The sequence below is a fragment of the Amphibalanus amphitrite genome, unplaced genomic scaffold (assembly GCF_019059575.1).
Source record: "Amphibalanus amphitrite isolate SeventyFive unplaced genomic scaffold, NRLGWU_Aamphi_draft 000265F_arrow, whole genome shotgun sequence".
In the NCBI taxonomy this organism is placed as follows: Eukaryota; Metazoa; Arthropoda; class Thecostraca; order Balanomorpha; family Balanidae; genus Amphibalanus; species Amphibalanus amphitrite.
This window is the reverse complement of record NW_024881760.1, coordinates 597,035-623,933: the sequence shown is the minus strand read 5'-3', so window position 1 is coordinate 623,933 and position 26,899 is coordinate 597,035. Positions and strand designations below refer to the sequence as shown.

Genomic DNA, 26,899 nt, shown 5'->3' with positions numbered 1-26,899 from the left:
GCCGTTGTAGGAGAGGATATCCCCGGGCAGACTAGCGAGCTGCCTCGGGGTCGTTGTAGAAGGGGATAGCTAGGCAGACTAGCCCCCGGGCAGACTAGCGAGCTTCACCCGGGACTTGTAGAATTGGGCATCCCAAGATTCTCCAAATGTTTAGGGCAATTACCCGACCTGAATACCAAAATACACGCTGTTGAAATCTGATAGTATCCGCATCCCCCCGCCACGGGCAACAAGCTTGCCTTCCCGCTAAGCTCCGGATTGATCAGGGACCAAAAGAACGGCATACAGACAGCCCCTACGCTGTAAACAGGCCAATATGGGTAAAAATTGCCGTAGCTTCCTAGCTCGACACGTTTTGGAGGTGTTTACTGCCTCCAAACGCCGAGCTGCCTCAATGTCACCCATAGAAGGTACAGTAACTCACCCACCAACCAATCATAGGCAGGTCCTGAGTGACAAGAGTACATAACCTGAGTACACACACCAGGTTGCTATCATAAAAATGTTAGAAATTACTCGTAACATCGTATGGTAAAATTAAAATTCCAACCACTCAATGACCCCCGGTGACGCCGACAGCGCGAGCAGCAACCGCGCGCGACCCCTGACAGCGCGCCTCCGAATAAATTAATAAAAAATATATAACGCTTGGAAAAAGGCCATACATCACAAAAACAGCTCACCTCCCAAGGGGTACGCTCACTACGCCAACCCCTACGCCAGTATCAGTTGTCCTGTATGGGAACCACGTTTCCACCATAGCCAGGCATAACCAACGACAACTCTACAAACTCAACTCCCAACCCTCAACACCAACACCACCGGTTAACACCGGCCCACCTCAGTGGCCACTCAACACCTAAGCCGGCCAGGTCGCGCGCTTGGAGCTGCTACCCCTTGGAAGAATGAGCTGAATCCACTCAAACGGAGTGTAGAATGCCAATGTCCAGCGTTCTAAGCAAAAGCAAAAAGGTATAACAAATTCCATCTAAAGTGATCAAGTACCTACCTACCGGAGCAATACGTAAACCCCCCAGTTACTTAAATATCCTGGGCAACATTTGGTGTTGACCAGTGAAGCGCCATCAATAAATTGTTTTTTATATTGTTTGTTTGTTTTTATTTTTACTTTACAATTCTTTTGGTTTTTTTTTTATTTCATATACCTACATTTTTTATACCTAACCCCCATTTACCCAAATAACCTAAGCGCAATTGACGTTGACCAGTGAAGCGCCATAAACTACTATTAAAACTCATCGCTCCGACAGCGCCACGCCACTATAGCTGAGCCCGCCATTCACGGGGTGCGCTCACCATGGCAAACCTTATGCCAGTAGCCGTTTACCTGCATGGGAACCAAGGTTCAACCATAGCCAGGCATAACCGGACAACTCTACAAATTCAACCACCGCTCACAACACCATCACCACATCATTGGTGAACCGCACTGGCCCACATCAGTGGCCACCCAACACGTAACCCGGCCAGGTTCTGCACTTGGAGCCGCTATCCCGTGAAAAAATGAGCTGAATTCACCCATACAGAGTGTGGAACGGCTAAGTCCAGCGATCTAAGAGAAGAAAACAATAAGACCCCTTGTTTGTAAATGATGAGTTGTAACCGATGAGTTTTTTTTTTTTTAACCTACCCCTCCCAAAACAAATTAATATTTTAACTGGAAATAAACCATACCCAGCCATAAACCACTCCAAATAACTCCGCAACTAGCCCACTTTCCACCTCTTACTAACCATACACCCGGACCAGTTAGGCATCCCACCAACCCCTCCATTATTAACAAATTGCATACGAACTTTATCAGCCATCAAAGTATAAAAAACAATCAACGTCCTTGCAAAAGCAATATTGCATACAGAACACACATTAATTATTGAAAAATACTTCTTAGCGAAAGAACCCCCCCCAAAAAAAACTGAATTTCATACTCCCTTTGCTCTGCGACGGTTGCACTAGATCGCCAAAAAACACGGCCAAGGCGGCCACAACCGAGCTGCGACCATCCGGACAGCTCAACACTCAGTCAGTACTGAGTGAGTGACGTCAACCCTGATGCTGGCGAGGGGTACCAGTACCCAAAAATTTGTTGATTAAGGCATGGGAAACGTCACCCAAATGAAAATCACTGTTCACTCGCCTCCAATTTTTAATAGCCCATTTTCCACTCCCATTTTTACCCAGAAAAAGCATTCGCATGGATGGATAGCCATTTTACTTCCCACATTATACCAGCCTTTTATGAAATTTTGCCGCGCATCCTTTTTCACTCTTTTTAGGCCTTATTTGACCATCAATTTTCCACCCCACACTATCCCTTTTTGGTGAGAAATTTTCATAGACCCGGGAACAGGGGGGGGGCAGCGGGGGTGCTTGCCCCCCCCCCCCAACTTGAGCCGTGGGGGCGTCGCCCCCTCAACATTGAGGCAGAGAGAAAGGACCTTTCCTCCCTTTTCCGGACTTCTTTCCTTCTTGTTTCCTTTATATATCTTATCAGGACACGGCCTTTCCTTGCCATCTGAATGGTTTCTGCCGATACAGTATCGATTTGATATCTGCTATTGTCATCCCACTGGTTTGGGCCTGATTGATTGGTAGTTTGGCAGGTCAGCTTTTACATACATATACTGGACCATTTTGAGCCAACCCTGAGAAATACATAACGTACAACGGTGGTAAAATCGTTGCTATAGGTATAACACAGTTTACCCGCTCCGGGTGTGAGGGAGGGGTGTGGGGCAATGAGTGCACTGACGTGGCGCCCACGGAAGGCCGGTAGGGATTAAAGCTCAGCGACACCTTGGGCCTGTATGGCGCCTCCGGTTATCGGTAGCATCCTCAGAATCACCGGCGTAGGGCCCTTAGAGCCGCCGGTAAGGGGCCCGTAGAGGCACCGGTGTGGGACTGTCATGCAGGTGCCGGTGTGGGCGCTCAGAGGCACCAGTGTGACTCTCTCAGAGGCGCCGGTGAGGGTCCTACAGGCGTTGCTGTGGGCCCTCATAGACGCTGGTGTGGAGCAGTTACAGACTGGTGTGGGGCCTGAGCTGCTGACGCGAACCCTCTACAAGCCGGCAGGGGGTTCTCAGTGACCGGCAAGAGGCCCCTGTCACCGGTGTGGGGCCCTCAGAAGTCACTAGTGGGTGGTCCCTAGATGCGCACTGCGCAGGTGTTTGGTAGGGATTCGAGTCCTCACTCTCAGAGCCGCCGATATAGGGTTTTAATAGGCACTGGTGTAGGCACTCAGAGTTGGAGGCGTGAAAACCCTCAGAGACACCGGTGTGGGTCCCCATAAGCGCCGATGAGGGCCCCCACAGTTGCCGTTATTGGGCCCTCAGAAAAATAATTGTGGGACCATGACTCAGAGGCCGGAGTGGGGCCTTAAGGAGATCTTAGTGTGGCAATTTAGGGCCCATGCGGTGCTCTAACGAGCCGAATGGGGCCCTCCCGAGTCGAAATATGGCCATCGTTAAGCCTCAGATCAAATGGTGCCGCAGGGCCCCCCGGACCCGAGGGTCCCTGTAAACCCGATTGGGGGGGGGGGGAGTGCGTGTTCCCTTAGACCCCTAGCTACGCCACTGTTTCATATGCATCAAGTCAGGTATTTTAGGCTCGCCTCCCCCCCCAACTTGAAAATCGTTCCCGGGCCCCCAGGAATTTTCCTCAGACACCCCAGCCAAAATACAATTAGGGACACCGAGGGGTACCCCAGTCCTAACAACGTAGGGGAGATCCGTGTAAGACGCCCAGGGTCGGTAAGAGGCCCCATCGCTTTTTTTACCAAACCAATAATGTTATTTATTTTTTAATGTTCTTGTAAAGCAGAAGCCCTCTTGAAACAACAACTCACGAAACCTGAGGTATCAGGTGCGTCGCAGCGACTTTTGGTAAGCCTGTTTCTGTTTTTGCCCCTTTACTTGCTAGATATATGCATCTTTATCACCCTTATATATCTGAAAAAACAATGGCTATCAAATGCAATCTTATCTCATCGAAATTGTCACATGTTAGCTTCAGAATAGACCATGTTCTGGTGCGCTGCAAATGCCTCATAAACCATAAATATTGTGACGTTAAAACACTGCATTTTTTTAAGAGGCCCCCCCTTCGAGGATGATAAAACGCCCCCCCCCCCGATAAAAAAACGCCCACGATGCTAAAACGCCTGCACCTGCGGCAGGCGTGGCATTCTTTTTTCAAGGAGTTTGTTTTTGTTTCTTTTTTCTGTTTCCTTTCTTAGAGGTAATAGGTACAATTTTCGTTGGTCATCAGCGTTTGGTTGTGCTAGTTTTCGCATTGTTCGAGCGCTTTGGAAGTGTTATTGGTTTCGATAACACCGTATTTGCTTAGCTTTTCGAAATAAAAGGCCTTGCAGCTGTGTTCGCAAAGCGTCTTTTACAAGTCGACTTGACTTGTAAAACGCCCGAGGGGGGGGGGCGTCTTACCATACCCATAGTGTAAGAGGCCCTTTTGCAACTTTTTCCAAAATGTTAAAGTTTACGGTTTGTGTACCCCCTAGATTCATTTTGAATGCAAATATGTATGGGAAAATGATGCATGCTCACAGCGCATGCACACGTTAGCTCTTAAATATTATCAGTTGTCTAAGAATAGCGACTGAGCTTAAGGGGGGGCCTCCTGCACCACTCTCCCCTATACTGACTAAATCCTTTTTACCTATTATTGATAGCACCTGACCTGTATTGTTCATTTGCTGATTGCAGGAGAAAGGTCATCCCATATCCTATAGCGACAAGTAGAAAAAAAAAATCAAAGAAACAGACTGCTTTGAATATAGTTATAGACGATTTAACAAGCCTCAGCAGCAGCAGCAAACCAAGATTGAAAACACGTTGAACTTAGAGTTGACTAGATTTCATTTTTTTTTTTAATACCTTCAGGCCTCGTAACGATTTTATCAGAATTTTATTACTATCTTACTTTCCACCAGCATTGCCCCTCATGTCCCTATTGGTGGAACCAAATATCCCCACAAAAATGCCGATATCGCCCATGCCCAAGCGTTCACTATCTACCTTATCGGGTCCCCCTAGAACCTCCATTAACAGATATGTACCGGGCCCGGCATACATGGAACAACGTACCTTTCAAAACCCCGGCCACCTTGGCCTATACCTGACGATGTCCCGTAAGACCTGCTAGGCAGCACGGGCAGCACCACTGGAGCTAGATGAGCTGGGAGGGGTCGGAACTCCCTCAGCTGACGCGGGAGCTGTGAAGAAATCCTCCAGCGGCCAAAGAAGACTCTGGCCCAGCGGGCCGGCCCCGCCGAGTGTGCCGATCCGTCGCCGTTCAGAGTCGGATGCCAACCACCCACCAAGCCATGGAAAAAAAAAAACGGATTGTGTCACATAACCATTTTTAGCCGAAAGCTCGTATCAAAGGAGGGTATCAGGAGGGATTATACATACTGGAGCCATTTATGTGACAATGCGCGCGATGACACATCGGCAGGATATGCATATTGCATACCAACATTACCATGATGATTGATGTCGCTTATGCATGCCTAGGCAATGCTCTATTTATTGACCACGACAAAAAGGCACCTTACTCTGGCAAAAAAAAAAAAAAAAAAAAAACGATTCACAAACGCCACTACCATAAAAAAACTGAAAACAGTTAACTCGCACCTCAATGTAGAGTGAGACCAAAACAATCACGGGCTACCATAAAACTGCATCGTTATAGAAAATGGCATACCTAATGCAGTCTTTAAATATGAGGGTGAAAACTTCCTTTGGGTACTATCCTGTAACTTATACTATATTATCGCCAGTGCATCCAAACTACCTAACATAATTTCCCATCTAATCTAAAATATCCTAGTCCCGACTCCCGAGACTTACCACACAAGTGGTTTCCACTATCACCTCTGCACCTCCGTACCTATATCACCCACTTTACCTTTCACTCCAACCTAACCAGGTAACAATACCATTTTAGACCAATACCATTGCATTGGGTATCATTAGCATGAACTCCATTTACCCTCTCAAGTCTCACCTGGTAGTTGGTACCCTTATTATCACAATCCCTAACCCACTAATGAAAACCCCGCTCGGACAGAGCCAACATCACCAGCAGCTCATTCTCCACGGGGTACGCCCACCTGGCACACCTTACGCCAGTAACCGTTCACCTGTATGGGAACCACAGTTCAACCAATACCAGGCACCACCAAACGGCAATTCTACCAACTCTCTGCACAACCACCGGCCAACACCACGTGGCCACCAAACCCTACGCCGGCCAAGCCCACCTGGCCCACCTGGGTAACCTCCACGGGGTACACCCACCTGGCACACCTTACGCCAGTAACCGTTCACCTGTATGGGAACCACAGTTCAACCAACACCAGGCACCACAAAACGGCAATTCTGCCAACTCCAACCACCGGCCAACACCACGTGGCCACCAAAAAACCCCACGCCGGCCAGGCCGTGCACTCTGAGCTGCTACACCGAGAAGCATGAGCTGATTTCACTCACACTGAGTGTAGGATGGCAAAGTCCGGCGTTCCGTTTCAGGGAAGAAGAAAAAAAAAACAGTTTTAGCTATGTTACACATAGCAAGAACCTACACCCAATCTCCCAAAATCCGAAAAACACCACCAAGCAAATTAGCAGTCCATGTTTCATTCTTTTATCCAACCTTCAAAGAACCTATAATACCAGGCATTTGCCGACCCATTGCTCATCGACCCCTTTCTTACCTCGATAGCATAACATAGGTAAGCACAAAAATAACCAAACCTCATGCCGAAAATAAAAACAAACAACTAACAAACAACAAACCAGTAAAAATAAACATAAAAAACCCGAAAGGAAAAACATCCTCGTCAATCAATATAACAACGATATAAAACCGAACTTATACTCCCCTTGATGTCTTCCAGTTTCCACTGAACACGACCGCAGTAAACGCAAAAACATTTCAGAGCGAGAACACTGCTGACTTGCGTCAGACCGGGCGGCTTGGAACAGAGTGACCGCGCAAATGCACTCAAACCCCGCGCCGTCACCGTCACGTGACACGAGTCGCTCCACCAATCAGAGGAGGCCGCCGCCTTAGCGGCCTTGCCGCCCGGGGGCGCAGGCGGCCGCCCGCCTGCCGCCGAACGCTGCTCGCCGAGGCCGGCCCGGCTCCGGGGCCGCCCCAGAGAAGACGCTCGTAGTGTCGCGGAAAAACCGGTTATATCTTGTCATATATAACCGGGCGTATTTATCGAAGTGTAGCTAACTCTAATATTTAACTGAAGGCATCCTTCCACCTGTTCATCCTGTGCCGGTCCTGACGGAATCCATTACTGTCGTTTGCATTCCACTCATTTCCAGGTGAACAGCCGTGCTCGTTTGATGGACTGACGTCATTTCTCACATTTCTTCCAACGAACGACCTACATGTGACGTTGAATATTTTCCTTGATTCAATATTATTGAACCGTCACCACCGCGCCGTGGCTCATCGTCGGCTCTGATATTGACTTACTAGTTGCGCCGTTGATGCTACCCAAGTTCTTGAAGACCTTGGACGTATTTTAGAGAAGATGTCTGCAACATATAACTTTGCTAATAAAAGCTAAATTTAGTTTGAGCCCAAGTGTGATAACTTCAGCAGAGATTCGTTTCTAGTCTTTTACAGAATAGTGACCATAGTTATGAATAAATCCGTAATAAATATTCCGCCTAAAGATGCTATGTAATTAAAGCGCTAGAGTAATCTTTTCTAAGTGCCATTGCTAGGCCGCTATTTTTAGTTTGTTAAATATCTTGCTCTTTTAATTTAATGACTGTCTTGCGATCAAATATAAATAATGAACTTATAAATTTGTTGAATGAAGGTGTAAATAATACCCAAAAGATGCGAAATCCATCCATCTCGTTCTCCTGCCGGTGGGCAGTGCTGTCGGCCCCTCTGTCTCCCCGGCCGGGCTCGTGCGCTGATGGTGCGGGATCTGCCTAATCGCCGGCCCGTGCGGAGGTGTGTAGCGAATACCAATGGCCCCGGCTATTGGGGCAGCTGTCCTGACAAGTGCGCCTCTGTACTGAATGCCGACCGGCATAGCGTCGCTGGTCTGACATCGAGCATAGAGGCACAGCAGTCTGTCTCGCGCTCTGATTTTCTCAGCGGTTGCCACTCGAAGGCAGGCGACTTTGGAGAAGTTGACAAAAAGTCCTTTGATGAGAATTCTATTCGCAGTACAGAACAGTTCCGGCTATGGCGGAAAAGCGTTCAGCCAACCGCAAAATGATTTGTTCTTCGTTGAAGGTTTCTGCAAAGCTGAGCTGTTTTGCATTCTTATCAAACGGTTGGCGACGGCCTTACCGCTCGGCTTGAATTCATGGATACGAATGACATGGTCGGGTCGCTGGTCGTGGAACGTCGCTGCTCAGACGGCGTGTCTGTGCCACAAACCCCAGACCGCACCACCTACCGCGCCACCGCGCCGCGTCGGCTTCCCCAGCTCGGACGGGGCCGCGGTACGGCAGCTGAGCCGGCCGCCCGGCCGCGATAAAACCAAACGCAACACTAAACCGCCGTCAGCGCCGGCATTGTGTATGGAGATACATTCGGACAGGGGCACATGGCCGTCCGGGTCGGCCGTTTGCCTTCGGCAGCCGAGCGTTATAGGGCCGGCCCAGAAAGCGGCGGCCGCCCGCCAGCGGCCGAGCGGCCGTTCCGAGCGGGCTGTATGACGGCGGCTGGTGACCGGATTTACATGGCGACCCATGCGGCGGCAGATCGCGCAGCGTTTGGCGGACCGGTGCCGCTCGACCGCCGGCGGTGTCCCGCCGTGTATCGGGTCGTCAGGAGATAGTTTCGACAGGAGATAGTTTCCAGGGAGCGCTTCCCTCAAGGGAGTGCTGGGCATCGGCATTGGCCGGCGGCGGCGCTATGTTAGTCATTCCTATCTGGCTGTTACGGCATATATTGCGCGGCTCTCGTCACTTTATTTACTGCTGAGACATTTTACGACTCATGAATACTTGTGAGAAGGAAGCTTATTTTTGTGTGGGATGTTGCCCGTCCACCAATGCTGTTGAATTTTGTTGACACATGTCCTTGTAATACCCCTACAATGGATTGATAGGAAAACGATCCGGCTTGCTTTTCTATTTTCACATATTTTCAAACGCTTTATCCCTTGTGATATTCCTTTTGAAAAGATCTTCTTCCACACGATTAACCACACTGCGGGCGGTTCTAAATGCCTGCTCTCCAAAGGCGGACGGGGTAAGCTTTTTAAATGCTAACGTCTCAATTCAAGCCCAGATTCCATCACTTAAGTGACGGTCGTACATCACAGCTCAAAATGGCCAAAGAAGAGCGCCGCGGACGAATACGGGGCATGTTGCCAGCGGCGGCGCGTGGCGGAGGCGTGGCTACCCCCTCCCCGCGGCGGGGCACCCTCGGTGGCATACGCCGTTTTCCGGGTAACATTGGTCGTGTTTGCTACCCGCCGCAGCCCTGCACAGCTCCGGCGGTATTCCGGCGTGGCCGAAATTAGGCCGGCAACAATCACAGCATCATTAAGCGCCGAGGTCTTCCGGCCGCCGGAGACACGTCGCATCGATTTCGGGCTCCGAAACGACGGCCAGAGTCGGAGACTGACGCAGGGAGGATAGGAATTGTAGGGAGAGTAGGGCCGACTGGCTGGATGGAGGCTCTAGCTCTGCAGAACGGGATAGGAAGGTCTAATGGTAGGGATTTTACAAACTGATGTAAGGGATTGTAGCTGAGTATTGTTTAGAGTGGGCGTCACGGAAGGGTCAGGTCTATTGAGTCTGACCAGATGGAGTCCGCTGTAAGAAGGCATATGTAATTGTGTATTGTGTAATGTGTCTCGGTATCTGTCGGACGAAGTTAAAGGAGAAAAATAGATCCGACGGGGGAAGGTAAATGGGATATTAGTGGAAGAAGCGCAAGGAGGCGTGATGCAGGAAGAATTATGAGGAGACGGAATTAAGGATGAGGCTTTCTGATTGGACAAAGAAGAAGAGCTCTTCAAAACTATATCCGGAAATATTCACACCGTATCCTCTTGAGCAGTCGCACCCGGCTCCATTGTTCCTCTTTGTGCAAAGTGGCCGACCCCTTGAAGTGAGTGCTGGCCCAGTGACCCGTGCATCACGCTTCCTTACGGCTCAGTTTTCAGCTTACAAGACAAGGCAGAGTCGTGTGCTGAGATTGCGCTGACGTTTCACGATCAACATGCCTGTTTCATGTTGCTAGTGGCCGTGTTCATTTCTCAGCGCATTGCAGCACTCTCGTGTTATACGCTACATAGCAGCGCCGAGCACCGCTGTTTTCCATTGTCTGGAGCTGGGTGTGCTCAATTCAGACCGTTGAGTTCACTGAAATGTGAACTGAAAAGTGTGCATCTTTCTGACCAGACTGAGTCGGAAGCGTAGCAAGTAGAAATCGGATATAGACCGTTGGTTTTCCCTTAGGACATGATACATTCTATTACTTGGTAGGCGTTTCTCTAGCATTATCTGTGCTTCATGTGATGCGAGAATGTTCTGTGCTTAGGTGCTTGTCCAGCTCTAAGTTTGTGAAGAACTGGAATGCGAAGAGCAGGGCGGTGCTTATGTACTGATATTACGTACGAGCTAAGCCCATCAATTCATAGGAAGCCGAACGTAATTTTTCTACCATTCCTTTACCCTATAAGACCAATACCTAGATATGCCGCGCTCCTTCTGATTATCGGCTGCCATCCGCCGCTCTAAGATTTATCACATTGTTATGTTTGGCTTTAATTGATTTCTGTCGTGGAGCAGATAGCGGTATGGACGCGTGTGTGTCGCCCGATGACAAACGACTCCGCTCAGCGCCCGACGGCCGCTGATGAGGTGCCGGGGAAATGAGCCCGCCGGATTCGGCCAGATATACGGCGGAATTAGTTCCGTTCTGGTCACTGGACTTCTCGTCGAGCCGACAGCACAATGCCGCATATATACGGAGCCGTCCGTGGGCCGAACCGCCGAGCAGCGCGTGAGCTCTGATTGAGAGAGCTCGCCCGGCGGGCGGCGCGTGAGCTCTGCCTGAGAGAGCTCGCCCGGCCGGCGGGCTGGCAGGCGGCAGGGGCGGATCCAAGGGGGGGTCACATGGGTCATGACCCCCTCCTTGGGGCTCGGGGGCACCACAGGCCCGCCAGGGGCACCACAGGCCCGCCAGGGGCACCACAGGCCTAGCAGGGGCACCATGGACCTGTCAGGGGCACCACAGGCCTGTCAGGAGCACCATCGGCCTAGCAAAAGCACCACAGGTCTGCCAGAGCCACCACAGACCTGCCAGGGGCACCAGAGGCCTGCCAGGGGCACCACCGGTCTCGCAGGGGCACCTTGGGCCTGTCAGGGGCACCACGGGCCTGTGGGTGCACTTCAGGCTTGCCAAGGGCACCACAGTCCTGTCAGGGCCCAGGGGCAGCAGTTGCTTAGCAGGGGCACCACAGGCCCGCCAGGGACACCACAGGCCCGCCAGGGGCACCACAGGCCTAGCAAGGGCACCACGGGCCTGTCGGGGGCACCAAATGCCTGGCAGGGACACCTCAGGCTTGTCAGGACCCAGGGGCACCACAATCTTTCACAGGCCTGCCAGGGGCACCACCGATCTCGCAGGGGCACCTTGGGCCTGTCAGGGGCACGCAGGGGCGGATCCAGTAAAACTCCAAGGGGAGGGTCATGAATCGAAGTGGTGCCCCTACCTATACCCAAAATTAAAAACTCAACGGATTTCGTCCACTTCATTTTGGTGGTGCCCCCATTTTCAGTTTTTTTTTCTTTTATTTTTTATTTTTAGTCAGTATCTTAACTCTTAGCCACAACCACATTTACCAATTGTAAGCAAGTACATATATATGAATGTGCTATGTGCATAGATGCTATGTGTATATATGTTGTGGACGCTGAGTAGTGAGTACTTACCAGGAACGTTATCAGGTAAGCAAATCGTTGTCAGTCCGACGAACTTGACCCTGGCGTCTAAAGGGTCTGTCCTTGACACTTCAGGCTTGTCAGGGGCACCAAAGTCCTTCCAGGGACACCACAAACCTTTCAGGGGCACCTACGGCCTTGTAGGGGCGCCACAGGCCCGCCAGGGGCACCACAGGCCTACAAGGAAGTAGGGGCACCACAGGTCTAGCAAGTATACACGACAGGCCTGTCAGGGGCACAACGGACCTGTTGGGCCCATGAGCACCCCTAGGGGCAGGGGCACCACAGTCCTTCCAGGGGCACCGCAGGCCTGTGAGGGGCACCAGCGGCCTAGCAGGGGCACCAGTCAACACAGGCCTGCCAGGGGCACCACAGACCTGCAAGGGGCACCAGAGGTCTGCCAGGAGCACCACCGACCTCGCAGGGGTAACTTGGGCCTGTCAGGGGCCAGGGGCACCACGGGCCTGTCGAGAGGCACTTCAGGCTTTTCAGGGGCACCATAGTCCTCTCCGGGCGCAGGGGTAGCAGGGGCACCAGAGGCCTGCCAGGGGCACTACAGGCCTAGCAAGGGCACCACTGGTCTATCAGGGGCACCACGAGCCTGTCATAGCCAGGCATCTCAGGCTTGTCAAGGCCCAGGGGCACCACAGGTCTGTGAGGGGCACCAGCGACCTAGCAGGGGCACCAGTCAACACAGGTCTGCCAGGGGCGCCACAGACCTGCCAGGGGCACCACAGACCTGCCAGGGGCACCAGAGGTCTGCCAGGGGCACCACCGGCCTCGCAGGGGCACCTTGGGCCTGTCAGGGGCACCACGGGCCTGCCGAGGGGCACTTCAGACTTTTCAGGGGCACCAGTCCTCTCCGGGCGCAGGGGTACCAGCGGCCTAGCAAGGGCACCAGAGGCCTGCCAGGGGCATCAGCGGCCTAGCAAGGGCACCAGAGGCCTGCCAGGGGCACCACAGGCCTAACAAGGGCACCACGGGCCTGTCAGGGGCACCTCAGGCTTGTCAGGGCCCAGGGACACCACAGTCCTTCCAAGGGCACCGCAAGCCTGTCAGGGGCACCAGAGGCCTGCCAGGGGCACCACAGGCCTAGCAAGGGCACCACTGGCCTGTCAGGGGCACCTCAGGCTTGTCAGGGCCCAGGGGCACCACAGTCCTTCCAGGGGCATTACAAGCCTGTCAGGGACACCAGAGGCCTAGCAAGGGCACCACAGGCCTGCCATGGACACCACAGGCCTGCCAGGGGCACCACCGCCCTTGCAGGGGCGCCTCAGGCCTGTCAGGGGCACCACGTGCCTACCAGGGACACTTCAGGCTTGTCAGGGGCGTTACAGTCCTGTCAGGGCCCAGGGGCACCAGGCCCGTGGTGTCCCTGCTAGGCCTGTGGTGCCCCTGGCGGTCCTGTGGTGCCCCTGTCAGGACTGTGATACCCCTGATAGGCCGGTGGTGCCCCTGGCAGGTCTTTGGGCCCCCGGGCCTCAAGGGGGGGGCCATGACCCATGTGACCCCCCCCCCCTTGGATCCGCCCCTGGCTGGGCACGAAGGGCCTGTGGGGGCACTTCAGGCGTGTCAGGGGCACCACTATCCTGTCAGGGCCCAGGGGCAGCAGTGGCCTAGCAGGGGCACCACAGGCCTAGCAAGGGTACCACGGGCCTGTCGGGGGCACCACGGGCCTGGCAGGGGCACCTCAGGCTTGTCAGGGCCCAGGGGCACCACAGTCCTGTCAGGGACACCACAGTCCTTCCAGGGGCACCACAAACCTGTCAGGGGCACCTGCGGCCTAGCAGGGGCACCACAGGCCCGCCAGGGGCAACACACACAAAATAAATAATATAAAAAAACAAAACAAAAAACTGAAAATAGGGCACCACCAAAATGAAGTGGCCGAAATCCGATGAGTTTTTAATTTTGGGTATAGGTGGGGGCACCACTTCGATTCATGACCCTCCCCTTGGAGTTTTCCTGGATCCGCCCCTGGCAGGCGGCCACCTGACGGTCGTCTCCAGGTGATTCTCTCCCCATCCGTCCGTCTCCCGTTCTCTGTCCACCCCCCGCTCTCTGCTCTCCCTCCCACGCTGCCGGGAGAGGCGGGCCGCAGGGACGGACGCGTTGTCCGGCCGGCTGCCGTGGCGACCGCCGCTCCTCTCTGATGGCAGCCCGCTAACTCCAGACCACTAGCGTTGCCGGGTAGCTATGTTACCGTACTGTCGGAACAATGTGAGCGGTACGGGCAGAGTGGAGCTCACGGCCGTCGGCCGACGCTGATTGCCCCTGTTTCGCGAGTGTATGGCCGGTGATGAGTATCGGACGACCGTCCCGAGCGGAGGGAATTCGCCACAAAGATGGCCGGCCATCATACAGGAGATGTAATGCAAGGTTATTGTGTGGCGTTCTTTCTTTGTAGTAGTTACTTACGGCTTAGCATTGTTACATCTACCTGGCTCGTTGGTATCCCCGTAGAGCTCGTTTTGTTCTTTCTTCATCGGGATGCTACTGTGCGGCACCATTATACCCAGGATATTCGGCCTGTGGCCTTGGTCGCTAAGGGTTTGCTCTAGTCAAACGTTGGCCGACGCATTCGGCGCTGAGCGGCGGATAGTGTCGCTGGGCCGCTACTCTGACCCGGACAGCCGAGACTGCGGACAAACACTCGAGGAGCGGGTCCGGGCGCGTGCTGGCACAGTGCCGCTGGACCACCCGGGGCTCCTACAGGCCCACTGTCACGGTACTGACGGGAGACACATGGCACTGTCCGCGGCCTTCCACGGACGGATTGGTAACAGCGAACTCAGAAATGGCCACTCGGCTGGCAGCGTGTGACTATCAACACAGCGGACTGGAGTTCTGGAGATGATGTTACATGATATAACCCACGATGGAATTTTATTGTTTTCATTGGGATTATAACCATGCATTCTCAGAAAAACTCTCAAGCTCAGAAAAAAAAAACTTGGATGAACTCTTTATAAAGACTACACTTGCCCGTTTTATAAGTACGTCTGGATCCGCAATGGTGTATCAGCGGCCCGTCGGCTCTGAAAGGCACGGTGGCATGGCGCTGAGTCAGACGTCCGGTGGTCCAGCGGCGACGGCGAGCGTCGCCAGACAGCCGTCGAGTAGCGCTCGGCCTCGGACCGTATTTACCATGGGTGGCCAGTTCAGGGGGCGCGTCTGGCGGCCATACAGCGCCGATGGACCTCGGCGGGGGTCGCGGGCGGCGTCTGTGGTCGGAACGGGTCAGCGGCGGCCGGCAGGGCGCCGCCGCTGGCCGCCGGCGATCGGCCTTTGTCGGCCGTCCTCTCGGCTACTGGGCGGCGACAATACGGCCCGAGAACGGCCCATCGATCCGACCCTCTCGGAGGAGATTTCAGCGCGCCGCAAGAAGAGCTGACGCGCTGTTTGTTTTTCGGCCGCCCGGCCGTCCATTTCGGGCCGACCGACGGCCGGTCGTCGCCGAACGCTACGATCCGCAAACGGTCGTTGTGTTGTCTCGAACGGTGCAGGATGGCGGTGACGATAGCCCCAAACTGCTGACACAGGCGGGACGGCGGTAACTGTAACCTCTGAGCCCGGCCGAGAGGCGAGTGCTGGCGATCATCCCTGATCCCTGTCCTCCGAAGGGTTAACGGCGATGAGTGACTGGCTGACCAGCCAACGGTGGTGGCCGGCTGCGACTGGAACGATTGGCTGGCGGGCCCCGCTGACTTAACCGCAAGCAATTCTTTAGGACGGGCAGTGGATCATGGATCCCGCCTGATAAATTGGCCCGAAATATAACCACGAGGTAAATGTAGAAATAAAGTAATGGCTTAATTATGTTGGAAAGGCGTTCCTGAGCTCAGTCTTGCCTAACTAAAATGCCAACCTTTTGAACCTTGCTAATAAGATCCCAAAACTTTGGTCGTTTGAGTCGGGGTCTTTTATCGTTCGACATTCCGCCAACGCTGCCGAAGTTAACATGAAAGCTGGTTTGCTGGTAATATGCTGAGGGTTGAAACTTATAATCACGGCGCTCAAGGATTCACGACATACTCGTTCTACACGCTGGCACATTTCAGAGAAGTGAACGGAACTTTTTATGCAAGATATTGTGTATTATGCAAAATAATGAAATGTATTTTTTTTTTATTCCTCGTCCTCCACACGGGATATGTTTTCCCATTTATGGGAGGGCTCCTGCTCCTCCTCGCTGCCGCTTAATGCTTAAAGGGACCCTCCCACCTTAACATTAGATTTGAGTTGAGATAGCCAAATTGGTGGCCATGGCCTGAAAATACCGGTTTGGGCACTCACAACATCGAAAAATGCTTTAATTCGGAGATATCGAATTTCAAACTTGCAGTTTTCGGATTCTAAGGGGCTAATGCATTGGTATGCCCCCTTAGAATTTGTGACGTCAGCGGAGATCTAACGATTTTAAATCTTTTACTAAAACGTTTGGTAGCACGCGGTGGTATATGCTGCTTTGCGCGCAACAAATGCCGCACTTTCAAATAAAGTCGCTAGGAACAGCGGAGATCCCAAAAAGTAAACAAAAGTAAAAGTCTAATATCTTGAAAACCGGTGAATATTTTTCGATGAAATTTGGTAGATATTCGTTTTTGCTCTTTCTGAACCGAGCGACATCACTTTCATGCCAATTCATTAACTTTTTTGAAGGTGGGAGGGTCCCTTTAATGTATTTTAAGCATAAACCGACACGAGTAACTTTGAGCCTAGACGTAATGAGGGTTTTTAAGTTTCTTGCAAACATCTTCTTTGTATCTATAGGTGCAAGGTGCGCTTACATCGCAAACATCGTTATTCTTTTTGTTTGTGGATGCCAGCCTATTATTGGCCATGAGTCAACATGAGCAGTACATTAGCCATTCGAAACGAAAGATTGCTGACGTTTAGTTATAGTGCATTAGTTATTAGTTACAGTTTGCTTATTGCCCTTTCTGGAAATTTGATCAACGTTGAACCGATGGAACGGTTGGTTCGGCTGTTTACAGACACACAAGATATTGTGATTATAGCATTGGTATTATATAATACTGAACGAGGCCGGTGTAAATAAATTTTCAAGACCGAGGTCCTTACTGGATTTTTGAACGAGGCCGAAGGCCGAGTTCAAAAATCAGTAAGGACTGAGGTCTTGAAAATTTATCACCGGCCGAGTTTGGTATGTATTTTACTGTATGCCAACGATAAATTTATTTTCTGGACCGAAGCTCTTAGCCGACTTAGGAACGAGACCATCCCAAAATGTTCGCTTAAGTGCATTCTGGTAATGCATTTTTGACCGTGGTCAATTTGCTTACACCAGTTATTACCACACCCCTCTGGCTAATGTATTTGAATAGGCCAGGCATACAGTAATAACTACGATGTGGCTGTAGACTGTAGAGTGTAGAGCCGTCTTCCACAGCGGCAGTAGTTTCTATCCAATGCTTTAGCGTTATTGCTTAGCGTAGTATTTGAGAGAAAATGAGATTATTGTGGGCTCGGAGCACGCAGCAACAAGGCTCCCACAGCTTCTGGATCTGTCCGGTGAGGTGATGGGCCGTAAACACGGTTCACTCCGTAGCAAACTTTCTTGTACGAGATTCTCCTCACACACGTATGCGTGACATGCGATTAAATATGCGGCGCGAAACCGCTCTAATTTTGGTGTACATCATCTTGTTATTCTCTTTTGATGGTTTGGCTGACAAAAGTTGCGCGGACCGAGTGCTGCTCCCGACAGTCACAAAGAACCTAATCAGATTCAAGTGCGGCTCAGAAGCCGCGTGACTGCATTTCGTTCTGTAAATCCGTTGTAACGTCAACGTAACCACGGGGTTGTTTGCAGATTTAAGTCGACGCTTTTCATACGCATCAGTTAAATGACATGTTCGTACTTCTACATCACTAATTTAATGAAACATTTTTATCTCCCTCCCGTCAAGCCTGTCTAGTGTGTAATGTGTATCATGTTCGTATTCTTATTTAGCTTCTCTCGGGCAAAGGACCACCCCCGATGCCCCGCCCGCCCAAGGCGGGTCGGTGGGCAAAATAAACGCGCTCTCATTCCCGAGGAGGATGTGGGAGCTCTGCTGACCATCTGAGGTCGTTCGTCTCCCGTATGCCACAGGTGCCACAGTGCCGACCTCCCGGCTCTGCGGCGAGAACGTCACAGACGGAGCGGCTGATAGTCAGTGACTTCTCCGAGAGAACCTGAAAGTTTGCGGACGTGACCTGCTCCAGTTAGAGTTGGTTCAAGCTTCACCGCCGAAAAGTTTGCGTTGAAATTTGTTTGAACAGGGTTTTCTTTTTCTCTTGAGAGCTTAAGTATTCATTTGCCGACGTTGGGCGATTCACTTCTTTCCAGCCGTAGCGCTTCGTGTTTGTCTCATTTTTAATTTACAAAGTAAGCTGGCCTTTGTGCTGGGACGCGTTTATCTCGTTTGAAGTAGAGCTCTCATACAGCTGTCTCTCCACAATCCTCTTTATCTGATGAGATGGCCGTCCGATGAGGTCGGCTGCCAGTGCCACTCGGCCGGCCGGCCGCCTCCCGGGACGGTCAAATGGTGCCTTTTATCCGGTCCGAGGCGGGCGCGTGTCACCGCCGCGCCTTCCCGTCCCTCCGCTCCGCAGAATATCAAATCAGTGCCGGCTCGCTGCCAGCGCCGCCATCGGCAAAAGTCCCTTGCGCGAAACCGCTGGCGGCCCGCGGCCTGCCACGGTCGCCGCTCTATCAGGATAATACATCGTGGTCTCCGGGTCCTCCGGCGCGGCGGTGGCGTTTGGTTGCGCTTCTCTCTCTCTCTCTCTCTCTCTCTCTCTCTCTCTCTCTCTCTCTCTCTCTCTCTCTCTCTCTCTCTCTCTCTCTCTCTCTCTCTCTCTCTCTCTCTCTCTCTCTCTCTCTCTCTCTCTCTCTCTCTCTCTCTCTCTCTCTCTCTCTCTCTCTCTCTCTCTCTGTCTCTCTCTCTCTCTCTCTCTCTCTCTCTCTCTCTCTCTCTCTCTCTCTCTCTCTCTCTCTCATCCCTCTCTATTTCGCTGTCTTTTTCTCTCTCCCTCCTTTTCTCTGTTCTCTTTCTCTCTCTCCCTCTCTCTCTCTCCCCTCTCTTCTCTCTCTATCACTCTGAATGCTGGCTGGACCGCTGGAGTCTGTGCCTCTGCCTTGTCTTCATCTCATCGCGGTCTACGGTTGATGACGGCTAGTGCAGTGGTGACCAGCAATGACCACTGACTGCATTGTCCGGGTCGACCTCCCTGCGCAAGTGATCTCCCGACCGACCGCCTCAGGCCTCAGCCGCAGCCGCAGGCGGTCTGCCCGCCCCTGAACTGACGGGGTCATGGGTCACGAAAGGGGAGGGGTCCATCACAGACGTGAATGCCAGCGAGTCTGCAAAATCGAGTCGCCTAAAGTGTTATTGAAATCAGACAAGCAAATACGCGACAACGTGCGGACAAGCCTGGGATGTCAAGAGAATGAAAGGTGTGTATGCTTACACTCGCAGTGCTTTGTTGTAGGATTGCACTGGGCTAGGTCTTTGAAGGTCACGAGTCCGTGGCGTTATGGATCTGTACGGGATAATAATCTCTATTCAGCATGCTATTTCAGGGTCGAGACGCGGTGCAACATCAAACTTTGTACGTGATGCTGGGGGGAACTATGCGGCATAACTCTTGCTACTTGATGCAATGTTTCATCATCTGGCAAAGTTTTCAACAACTGGCTCATCGTTGTGTCTGCTGACTGTGCTTTCCACTGGGCGTAACTGTGCGGGGCGGAGGCAGCGGTGGCACTGTAGGCCACCCGCACAGCGTAACTGTGCTGCGGTACAGCCTACCTTCCCGCAGGCAGCCGAATCTTCCTTCGCCTCGCAGCCGCGCTGGGTGGATTTCGCTGCGCTTGAAAGAAGCTGTAGCCACAGTAAAGCCGGCTCTGTAAATTGAAAGATAGCTGAGTATAGCTGGCTCTGCACTCGCAAATACCAGTACCTACCATGTTGCTGGTCAGATCACTCGGAAGCTTAGGTAACCACGGCGGCCATTGAGTTGACCAAAAGTCACTGCTAGTTCTGTTTGGCTCTGCGAGTGGGCCCCGGTCTTGGTCTTGGTCTTGGTCTTGGTCTTAGTCTTGAGATACGGCTAGGGCGCACAGCCTCGTTGGGCTCAAGTATCCTTCGAGTGGGCCCGACTCTATCAGGTGCGTCACCAACACTCTGCTCCGCCGCACTCTCGGCAGCGGAAATGAAGCCCATTGGAGGAGCGGAAAACGGCGACAGGCCAACGAGTTTCGGCGGCTTTAGTCAAATTTAGTTGTCCGGCTGTGAACTGAAAGCTTAGGCAGGCGTCCATTACAGCCGGCTGGGCTGACTGGAGAGTCCTACGTGCACCAATGTGCTTGGACGTATGTTTCTGCCGATTCGTCTTGCCGTATCTGCTTTGTGTTTTATTGCCGTGTTGTTTTCTCCTCACATCCATCAGGCACGGTATACGATACATAATGCAGCGACACAGCGGCGAACAAGGCTTATCTGGCCGCCCAGTGGCCTCGTTTGCTGAAATCCATCTTGACTGGCACATTCCGAGCATAAACTATGAGAATGTGCCCGTTCGAGTTGGGCGGGCGTCCGTCGCATGACGTCAGAGGCCGTGCCTGAGCGGTACTGCCACGAGATTCGCTGCGTTTGGCCGGCTCGACGACGGCTTATTTCAGTATCTGGTTCAGTTTGCATGACCCTACTAACCCTTGATTTCGGCTCGGGCCGGAGCTAGTTCAGGCGAGTGCCGTCGTTTGCCGACGTCACGATCCGCTCTGTTCTCGTCGCTGCAGGCGATTCCGCCGCTGGCGCCGCCTACTGCGGCCTCCGTTTCCCTTCGTCCGCCGCCTGTGGCCCTCCTCCCGTGCCCTGTTTACGTGGCGGTCGTCGCGCCGGCCTGGTAAACGAGCCTAATCCCGTTGAAAACGTAATCTGCATACGTTTCGCTTAACCCGCGCACCGACGGGGGTCTGCGCCAACTTCGCACCGACGGGGGGGGGCGGATGACCGCCCCCCCCTGAGATCTCGAGAACGAAGCAAGATAGCGACAAGCGGTAAACGGCATCGGATACGCACGGTCAAAATCTACAATTTTTACTAAGGTCATTTTCAGGTCAGGTCAAGGATGACGTCACAGGGGTCGAAAAAGTCAAAATGGCGGCGCTAGATATTGAGAGAGTTTTTCTCGAATAACTTTCGAACTAGTCAAGATAGGAACAAACTAAGGGCATCATCGTGATCCTCTCGTCAATCCGCATCGAATGATATATATGTTGACCTCGAAAGGTCAAGGTCAAAGGTTGACCTCAGGTCACGTGACCTCGAGGTCATCATGTATATCATTCGATGCGTCTTGACGAGCTGAACACAATGAGACCATCCACGCGGCTGTATCTTGTTCCTGTACGGAGTTATTGGCCAAAAACCTTTGGTGACCTTTGATGACGTCACATGACCTCACAGCTGCCCAACAGCAAAACAGACCTCAAGGTAGTGAAGGTTGATCGTATATAAAGTCATGTATGGTATATGGGGCCATTCCGACCCGTTTTAGTGGTAAAAATAGGGAGTTGATTTTTCCCCCATTGACTTATAATGGGGAGGTCGCGAAATTGACCTGACCTTAGGTCACCGATATCAAAATTCCGAGATATACAAATTGTAGCTACTAATGACCTAATAACATCCTGCGACTTTCAAAGGTCTCCGACATCTACTGTAGCTCTGGCACGGTGACAAAGTTGCAAAAAAGTGACTTGAGGTTGGGTCATTCAAAGTGACCTGGTGACCTGACCTTAAAAGGTAGGAGGTTCAAACTTGCACACCATGTGTAAAATTGATGAGGGTATAGTCATACCAAATTTCGCGGCGCTACGCGCCGCGGTTTTCCCGCTATTCGCGAAAAACCTCAGGGGGGGGGGCGGATATCCGCCCCCCCCCCGTCGGTGCGCGGGTTAATGTCGCTCGGGCGCCAGCGACCGAGCAGACGGGCGCCGCCTGAGTCGCATCTGCCGCCACCGCGCCGTTCCTCGCCTCCCGTGGCGACGCCGCGCCACTCCACGCCACACGCACAATGCGTGCGGCAAGTGTGGCGCGTCGTCCTCGTTGGCTGGCGCCCAACCGGTCGCGGCGACCGAGACGCCACCGCTATTGATCGGGCAGCATTTCCCAGGCGTATCACACCCGGCGGCATCGCACGCCGCTCGGAACACGATGAATAAATATCTATTTAGGGGCCGGGCCGGCGTTTGCCCGTGCGCTCCCTGCCCTGTGTGTGGCGGCCAGCTGACCCACTGGCCTGGTGGCCGACGAGCCGCGGACGGCTGGCGCCCCTCTCCCGAGCGAGGTGCAGCGACTGCCCCGCTGAGAGCCACATCACAGAACGGGGAACGAGACCATAACTTGCGGCCGGGTGATTCCATACCGAGAAATGTCGTCCGCTTCAAAGGCACAAAGTGTTTGATTCTAATTCATACTGTCGAGTAATCTCCATTTTCAGACTTTGTGATACCAAACTCGCTCTATTTCTCTCGTCCATGAGTAGGATTCCCGAAACGACAGTGGATGGGCTATCTACTTTCATTGTTTTCCGTCGCCCGCGGGCTGTCACAGTGCCTGGGATCGTACATTTTCCTCCTGTCCGGCCACGGAGCTGCTGCATTAATGTGAGCTGCCCAGCCCGGATTCTGACTATTCTGTCGGACAGCGGAACTCTACATACTGTAGCGGCGGCTCTGACCGTCGACTGTATAAAAGTACCGCGGTACCCCTCGTACCAATCCCTGTAAGTCGAAGTGCGGTTGCGAGCTGCCCCCGCCGGCTGGCTCTTTCCCAGCAGCGTCCATCACTGTGGACACCGCCGAACCGCCGCCGGACGAAACCGGTCGAGACTGGCCTCGTTTGGCAACTGAACGGGGGCCACTGCTCCCGGGTCGGGTCGGCAGGGCGTGGGAGCGTTGGTGGCACGAGAGGGAAGGGGATGGGTGATACAGGTATCATACCCCTCCTGTATCAGGTCTGATACAGGAGGGGATCGTGGGACGAAAAGGAGAGTGTAGTTGGAGGAGATCTCAACTGAGGAGCGTGATTTGGGTGAGGGCTGAACTTTTCATTTAAACTGGCTATTATGCACAAGGTAACATTATCTGCAACATTTCATCATATACTTCGAATGCTTAGCAGATATGAGCTTGGTGATACTGACCACGCTCTGCGTAAGGTCTTACATAAGTCAGTATCCCTGAACCAATCGCAGTGCAGATGCGTTTATTGAGTAAAGGACTCCTACGCTGTAAAGGACCTGTCCTTCAGCAATACGAGACATTTTTGTAACTTTTTGATGTACATCAATTATATGGCTGATGAAGGAACAGTAGCAATGTGCTCTGAAGAGCTATGAAGACACTTTAAATCAACTGTATTTCAATATATGCATTGTGCATCTGATAGCATTATTTGCGAATGTTTCTTTTTCTGCTATTTTCTAGTGGCTTCCAGTAGTTGGCCTTAGATTTTATGACGATCCCCTAATTGCGCTATATAGCTACATTCGCATTCAGCTCTTAGAACGGGATTCGTAAAATTACGGAATATAGCATTTGGTCTGGAGCTACGAACGATTGCAATGTCCTTACTTGGCTGTGTCCACGGCAACTGCCTGTATACATTTAGGAAATTTATTTCTTCTATCCAGTGACATTTCGAAACATTTAGGTTGCATCCGCGGGTGAAGTAAGCTGAGCGGCATATTTACGTCTGGACAACGAGTTGCGTTGGAGAGGCCGGAAATAGTGGCGATTTCAGGACCGCAAGAATGGACCGTCATTGGAATGATTCTTTTTCAAACCGTGCACTGTTTTCGGTCGCAATTTAATAGTTACTACAAAATATTTTTCAATTACGTTTTCACCAAGAATGAATGCCATCAAGGCTAAATTTTTACTACTTTTGCATTTTGTCAAGAAGCATATAGTGCTGTTATATTGCAGTTTTTGCGCGTTTGTTACAAAATATGAAGCGAATAAGCGTCAGTGTAATTCATCAGTGCCAGAAGTTAACTTGAGGGGAAGCTATGCTAATTGCTCTTGTCCATCCACGAGAAGTTATTCAAGTTATTGAATATTTTGCTTTGTGTATTCCAAAAGGAGAGGGAACTATTTTATTTGTGCCTTCATGTCAGAATTGAAGGTGGATCATTAAATTTTCAAGGCAGTTTACAAACAAGCATTTGGTCTTTCAGTTGTATATAAGCAGTGGCTAAGAAGAAAATGTTGATCAATCCTGAAGTTCAGTCATCGTACCTCAACTTGGCAGCAAGATCCCCAAGGACAGAGGTTATATTGTATACCTGTCCTGTAAATCAAAGCATTTTTGTGCCTGCAAAGGCATAAGTTATTTGTGGTGTGTTCGGAGTGAGGCTATATGGCCGTTTTTGTTCTATGTTTATGTGGAGATTGAATATAACTGTGACCCTTTGCTTGTTTGTATACTTACCATGGTCAAACAGGGAACAGCACATTCACATAACATACTCACCTAGCACCTAACTCATAGCTGTACCCTGCTGGATCTGTACTTGTTCATGTCTCAAGCATTAACAAAGCACTAAAGTAGCTTAGTAATCATTTCCCACATTTTCTGAGCATCTAACATGACATACAGCAGTGCAGAGCAGCTTCAGAGAAGAAACACTTTAAATGCACAGACTCACACCAGCCACCCAATGAGCCAGTTCCTCAGTTGACTGTTTCCCTGGATGCAGCTTGGCAAGGTGAGCTAACTATAGGCAAGTTGAAGGTTAGCAGGTAAGATTGAGTTAGGGTGAGTACCTACCTATAACTGGGTGCTACTGCTAGGTGCTATGCAGGTCTTGGGTAGGCTGCAAATATGTGTGACGATTGACTATTGAGGTTAGGTCAGCTGTCAGGTTATTGAGGTGTGCTCATTGCTCAGGTCACATTTTTATGGACACTTCACAAATTAAAAACCTAACATAACCTAATCTAAGCTAACCTGACTAAACCTACACAACTGCAGACTATAGGAACTAAGCACCTGCCACCGACCTACTTGTGCCTACATCTCATACCATGTCAAAGTAGAGTTTCTTGGTGGAAGATTACCCTCAGTACTTTTTATCCCAGCCTTGTGAAAAAAAAACTATTACTTCTAAGCTCTGAGTCACTGCTGGCCATCCACAGGAAGAAACGCTGAGACTGAGAGCTTTGCCATTGTATATTGGACCAACAATCATGAATCACTATCATGAATGACTATGAACACATTATATGATCACATCGTTGCATGGATTGTCACATTGACAATTTTATAACAATCCTTTTTTCAAGAAATACAGTAATGATTAACATCAAAATCAACATAAAGTGGATTTTGTGATCCAAACTTTCTCCTCCAGTAGCAATGGAATGATCGCATGTTTCATTTGCCAGACACTGAGTACCTGATGCACATTACACTTTGCGTAGCATCTAAGCATAGTAAAGCTGCCAAAGTCCATTCATTCTAGATTTTTAACTTGATAGCACTAATTTATCTTGCTGTTGTAAGTCATCATTCAATATTCATACCAATACATCAATATGCGCAGTGCGCTCATCAGTCAGCATTTTCTGGCATGATCCTGCTCAGCGCGCTCTTCAGTATTGCTCCAAGATCTGCAATATTATAGCTTATTTCGGCCAATAAGCTCTTTTAATTTTACTTTTTCTTGCTGATATATGAGCCCGTTTAACTTGCGTTTATCAACCAAAATTTCATAACTTCAAGTTCAACTTGATATTGATATTGCTCAGGAGTCAGGACCTCTGTCAGGCTCCTGGATACTTCGGATTGTATTTAGTCACATGCTTCTTAAATATGATATAAGTCAATCCTAAGGGATCCAAAACATCCAACAAAACGACGTACAAGAGTACGGAAACCACCAGATAAACTTAAAAAGCGCCTTGGAACAGAGCCAAGTGGTGCGCTCCATTTGTTTGTTTACAATGATTGTAGTGCTGATGTATTTTTGGGACTCTGAAGGTCGGCTTATAAAAAAATGAAACGTTTTTACGAAAGTTGTAAGGCAAGTAATATTTAACTGAAAGAACTAAAATATTCAAAAGCCAAACACTATGAAATACATGAATCGGAACGAAAAAGTAACCCAAAAATCCAGCCTCATCACCGGCTCCTAAAACTGCAACAAAATCAGCACTTTTCCCCGCAACTCGTTGTCCAGACGTAAATATGCAGCTGAGCGGCCGCCATCCCGGCTGCCACTCAGGGAGCCCCGAGCGGCGGACGTTGTTGCGGCGGCGCGTGCATCTGTGATCGGATTTATCCCAGCGGAGTGTGCGCTGCCCTGCTGAATACCAAATAAACTTGGACTAGCAACCGCCCGCGCTCCGGCAGCGGTTGGGAAGTAACCCGCCCACCCCCACATCTACCACGAGGGCAAGAGACATTTCGAAAACGTGTCGTTTTCACAGTTTCCGAAGTATATGGAAACGTGTCGTTTTCCCCGCACATATGAAATGAGCAATACCAATTATGAAAAAGATTGCTTGGAAGGAACGCATATCAAGGATATTCTTTTGTAATTTTGATGAAGATATTTTAAAGTACTTTCATCTGATGTCCCCGCAGCGTCGAATTCCACGAGTCTGAATCGATGCAATGGCACTGCCACAAACCACCAGGCCGCCGCCGAGCCGCGCTGCACGGGCGGCCTTACCAACCTGTTCGCTGGCCTGACGCTGCCATTGATTGCGTCGGTTGGTGGATCATCAACTGCTTGACGGCTCGTTATTTCTCCCCGAGCTGAGAGAGGCGCGGCTCCATCCTGAAATATCCCGTCTCTAATGATCCGCGCTCTTCTGAGCCTGTTTTCTCGGGAGAACT

The 26,899-nt window shown here is 51.2% G+C and overlaps 1 protein-coding gene and 1 long non-coding RNA gene across 5 annotated transcripts in view; one reads left to right on the top strand and one right to left on the bottom strand.

Moving 5' to 3' along the window:
• Positions 1-26,899, top strand: part of LOC122386881 (glutamate-gated chloride channel-like) — a 98,089-nt gene that overhangs the window by 33,887 nt on the left and 37,303 nt on the right. The window lies entirely within an intron of this gene.
• Positions 4,824-6,903, bottom strand: LOC122386882. Its single transcript, XR_006257443.1, has 2 exons — positions 6,463-6,903; positions 4,824-6,279 (listed from the first exon to the last, which is right to left on the bottom strand). It is a non-coding gene; the product is annotated as an uncharacterized LOC122386882 (long non-coding RNA).